Consider the following 5523-nt stretch of genomic DNA (forward strand, 5'->3'; position numbering starts at 1 on the left):
GATGAAACCCCATCTCTACTAAAAATACAACTAATTAGCCAGGTGTGATGGCAGGTGGCTGTAATCCCAGCTACTCAGGAAGCTGAGACAGGAGAATTGCTTGAACCTGGGAGGTGGAGGTTGCAGTGAGCCGAGATCATGCCACTGCACTCCAGCCTGGGCAGAAAGAGTGAAACTCTGTCTCAAAAACAAAACAAACAAACAAAAAACCCAAAAGTGAATTATGAGAGTTCTAGTTGCTCCACATCCTCAGCAAAATTTAGTATTACTAGTTTTATTCTGGTCAGTGTTTTTTGTTTGTTTTTTGTTTCTTGAGACAGTTTCTTCTCTGTCATCGTGGCTGGAGTGCAGTGGTGTGAATACAGCTCACTGCTGCCTTGGCCTCCTGGGCTCAAGCAATCCTCCCACGTCAGCTTCTTGAGTAGCTGGGATCATAGGTGTGCACCACCATGCCCAGCTAATTTTAAAACTTTTTTGTAGAGAGGGTGTCTCTTCATGTTGGCCAGGCTGGTCTCAAAATCCTGGGCTTAAGTAATCTTGCTTCAGTGTCCCAAAGTGCTGAGATTACAGGTGTGAGCCACAGTGCCCGGCTGTGTCAGTGGTTTTACTGTATATTTCACTGATAACTAACAAAATTGAATATTATTTTATATGTTTATATATTTCTTATTTATTTGGTTATCTTATGGGAAATTCAAAGCTTGGCCCATTTTTCTATTGAGTTTTCTGGCTTTTTAAAACAATTGATTTTAAGGAGTTGTTTATGTGTTCTAGATACAAGTAGCTTGTCAGATGTATATATTGAAAATATTTCTCCCACTCTTAATTTTTTCAATCTCTTAATGTGTCCTGATGAACAGAACTACTTACTTTTAATGTAGTCCAATTTATCAGATTTTCCTGATGTTTAATGCTTTTTATGCCGTTTAAAAAACTTTTTGCCTATATTCAGCAAACAGCATTCTAATTTCTCAACTAAAGATAGTTTTACCTTTCATATTTAGATCTATGATGTATCTTGAAATGATATTTATCATGTGATATTAAAAAATATATATGTATATATTCATAAATGTGCCCCTAACATTTATAGGTCCTGGGCCAAATGTAAAATGGAGATGCATTTCTTTTTCTTTTCTTTTTCTTTTTATTTTTTTTGAGATGGAGTCTCATTCTGTCGCCCAGGCTGGAGTGCAGTGGCACCATCTTGGCTCGCTGCAACCTCTGCCTCCCGGGTTCAAGCGATTCTCCTGCCTGAGCCTCCTGAGTAGCTGAGACTTTAGGCACATGCCACCATGCTGGGCTAATTTTTTGATTTTTCATAGAGATGGGGTTTTGCCATGTTGGTGAGGCTGGTCTCGAACTCCAGGTCTCAAGTGACCCACCTGCCTCGGCCTCCCCAAGTGCTGGGATTATAGGTATGAGCCACTATACCTGGCATGAGAGTTGTATTTCTTTTTTTTTTGAGATGGAGTCTCGCTCTGTCACCCAGGCTGGAATGCAGTGGGGTGCTCTCGGCTCACTGCAACCTCCACCACCCAGGTTCAAGCAATTCTCCTGCCTCAGCCTCCCAAGTAGCTGGGATTACAGGCGCCCATCACCACGCCCAGCTAATTTTATATATTTTTAGTAGAGACAGGGTTTCACCATGTTGGCCAGGCTGGTCTCGAACTCCTGACCTCAGGTGGTCCACCCACCTCGGCCTCCCAAAGTGCTGGATTACAGGCGTGAGCCACCACACCCGGCCGAGAGTTGTATTTCAAATGACTAAATATTTATAAGATATAAATCAAACTGACAAACTGTGAAGTTAAATATATTCTATTCCCCTACTTTGACAGATCTAGCTTCACAATGTCAAAATTGAAAAATACATTCATACTCGTGTTTTTATGTTTGGAAAAATATCAAAGATTACAGAGTTTCTTTATTATTGGGCATGTCTGGGTGTTCTGTTGATGGACTGGTGTTTTTACAAGAGTGATAAACTCATTCGTAATTCAAAATTATTATATATTTATTCCATAAAGTTATTTTTCTTAACTTTATTTTGTCTAAATCATTAATTTTGTTATCAAGATTTTGACATAATTTGTCTTCTATCAACAGTAAATATCTAAAGTATTAAAAATAAGATGTAGCTAAAGTCAAATGAACAAAATTTGAATATATTTTAATCAAAAGTTCCATATGCGTTATCCAAGTTATTCATCTTCTAACACATTCAATATCACCTATCAAAATTAAAATGCTAGGTTGAGCATGGAGGCTCACACCTGTAATCCCAGTGCTTCGGGAGGTCGAAGTGGGATGATTGCATGAGCCCAGGAGTTTGAGACCAGCCTGGCAACATGGCAATACCTTCATCTCTACAAAAAAAGAAAATTAACTTAGGCGTGGTGGTGCATGTCTGTGGTCCCAGCTACTCAAGAGGCTGAGGTGGAAGGATTGCTTGAGCCCAGGAGGTGAAGGCTGCAGTGAACTGTGTTTGAGCTACTGCACTCTAGCCTGGGAGACAGAGCAAGACCCTGTTTCTAAAAAAAGATAAGTCAATTGCCTTTTTCCTTCTTTCTGGCGTTCAAGATGTCGAAGCGAGGATAAAGTGAGTCCTCTGGTGCGAAATTCTGGATTTCCTCGGGTCTTCTGGTAGGATCCCTGCTCAACGGTGCTGAGAACACAGGAGCCAAAAATCCGTATATCATCTCCGGGAAGAGGATCAGGGACGGATGAACAGACTTCCCTGCCAGTGTGGGTGACATGGGGATGGCCACAGTCAAGAAAGACAAACCAGAGCTCAGAAAAAAGGTACATCCAGCAGCGGTCATTTGACAATGAAAGTCATATGGAGAAAAGATGGAGTGTTTCTTTATTTTGAAGATAATGCAGGGGTCATAATAAAAAATAAAGACGAGATGAAAGGTTCTGCCATTACAGGACCAGTAGCAAAGGAGTGTGCAGACTTGTGGCCCCGGATTGGGTTCAATACTGGCAGCATTGCATGATTATCTGTTATAGTTGTAAAAAAAAAATCTTAAAACCCATTAACATGTATTTGTCCTCTGTCCCCTCAAAAATAAATAAACAAATAAATAAATAAATTTAATTAAAACATGAAGGCAGAGGTGTGTTTCTTGAGAAAAAATTAAAAAGCAAAAATAAATCTTATTTAATAGACTTTTCTTTTCTTCTTCTTTTTTTTTTTTTTTGTGAGACGGAGTCTTGCTCTGTTGCCTAGGCTGGAGGGCAGTGGTGTGATCTCGGCTCACTGCAACCTCTGCCTCCTGGATTCAAGCAATTTTCCTGCCTCAGCCTCCCGAGTATCTGGGATTACAGGCACCCGCCATCATGCCTGGCTAATTTTTGTATTTTTGTAGATACGGGGTTTCATCATGTTAGCCAGGCTGGTCTTGAACTCCTTACCTCAGGTGATCCACCAGCCTCGGTCTCCCAAAGTGCTAGGATTACAGGAGTGAGCCACCACGCCCCACCAGATTTCTTTTTTCTTTCTTTCCTTGGGTTTTTTTTTTTTTTTTTTTTTTTTGAGACGAGGTTTTGCTCTTGTAGCCCAGGTTGGAGTGCAGTGGTGAGATCCTGGCTCATTGCAACCTCCGCCTCCCAGGTTCAAGCGATTCTCCTGTCTCAGTCTCCCGAGTAGCTGGAACTACAGGCGCGTGCCACCAACCTGGCTAATTTTTTTGTATTTTTAGTAGAGATGGGGTTTCATCATGTTGGCCAGGCCGGTCTCAAACTCCTGACTTCAGGTGATCCGCCCACCTCGGCCTCCCATAGTGCTGGGATTACAGGCACGAAACACCGTGCCCAGCCTAAACATAAAATATTAAAAATAAATTATTTAGGGACAGGCACAGTGGCTCACGCCTGTAATCCCAGCACTTTGGAAGGCCAAGGCAGGAGGATCACCTGAGGTCAGTATTTCGAGACCAGACTGGCTGACATGGTGAAACCCTGTCTTTACTAAAAATACAAAAAATTAGCCGGGCATGGTGGCGGGCGCCTGTAATCCCAGCCACTCGGGAGGCTGAGGTGGGAGAATTGCTTGAACCCAGAGGCGGAGGTTACAGTGAGCCAAGATGGCGCCATTGCACTCCAGCCTCGGTAACAAGAGTGAAACTCTATCTCAAAAAAAAAAGAAAAAAGAAAAGAAAAGAAATTATTTATTTATTTATTTATTTGTTATTATTATTATTATTTTTTGAGACAGAGTCTCACTCTGTCATCCAGGCTGGAGTGCAACAAAGTACTGGGATTATAGGCTTGAGCCACCACACCTGGCTGATGTTTTAAAAACGTAATGAAATATTATTTTTTTAATTTTTTGAGCAGTCTTGTTCTGTCACCTGGGTTGGAGTGCAGTGGCACAATCACAACTCACTGCAGCCTCAACCTCCTGGGCTCTAGTGAGCCTCCCACCTCAGCCTCCCAAGTAGCTGGGACTGCAGGCGTATGCCACCATGCGCAGCTAATGTTTTTAATTTTTGTGGAGATGGAGTCTTACTATGTTGCTCAGGTTGATCTCGAACATCTGGGCTCAAGTGATCTTCCTGCATTGGCCTTCCAAAGTGCTGGGATTACAAGTGTGAGCCACCAGGCCTGGTTACTTAATATTTTTGAGTGCACAGAAAACTTCATCTCCAAATGTGGCTCCCTGGTATAATGAATATTTTGAATTAAAGTCCTGTAGAGATCAACAGATGCTAGAAGAGACTTTTCCCCTATCTACATGAAGATCTGAAGGACCAACCAAGGAGAACAATTGTTCCCCACCCCACTGCTTCCTCCCCTTGCCACAGTCTCTCAATCCTCTATCCCTTCCAAAGGCAGGATGAAGTTGTTCTCTAAAATTCCTTTGTCTGACTAGAGTTCAGATCTGCCAAAGAAGAAAACAATGACCTCTGGTCCGTCTCTGAGTTTTCATTAACTGAACTCTTATCACAGGAAGAAAGACTAAAGTCTCTCAACAAACCCAGACAGCCTTTTGTCACAAACCATTTTTTGCCCTGTGGACCCAACAGACTTTGTCCTAGGCCATTGTATGTTCTTCATGCCCATTGACTGTTCCTAAAAATCATTTACTAGCCCCCTAAAATAGCCCACACTTTTCCATCTCCTCATTCCCTTCTAAAAATAAGGCTATACAAGACTGGGCGAGGTGGCTCATGCCTGTAATCCCAGCACTTTGGGATGCCCAGGCGGGTAGATCACCTGAGGTCAGAAGTTTGAGAGCAGCCTGGCCAATATGGCAAAACCCCGTCTCTATAAAAATACAAAAATTAGCCCAGTGTAGTGGCAGGCACCTGTAATCCCAGCTACTTGGGAGGCTGAGCCAGGGATAATTGTTTGAACCCAGGAGATGGAGGTTGCGGATATCACGCCACTGCCCTCCAGCCCGGGTGACATAGCCAGACGCGGTCTCAAAAAAAAAAAAAAAAGAAGAAGAAGAAGAAGAAAAAAAAGCTATATAAGTATTTGGGCCCCATTGGGATACTGGGCAATCACTTTGTG

At 42.4% G+C, this 5523-nt stretch overlaps 1 pseudogene; it reads left to right on the forward strand.

Moving 5' to 3' along the window:
- Positions 1-2486: 2486 nt before the first annotated feature.
- LOC108584827 lies at positions 2487-3060 on the forward strand (annotated as a pseudogene).
- Positions 3061-5523: the final 2463 nt, after the last annotated feature.

The sequence above is a fragment of the Papio anubis genome, chromosome 4 (assembly GCF_008728515.1).
Source record: "Papio anubis isolate 15944 chromosome 4, Panubis1.0, whole genome shotgun sequence".
Lineage (NCBI taxonomy): Eukaryota > Metazoa > Chordata > Mammalia > Primates > Cercopithecidae > Papio > Papio anubis.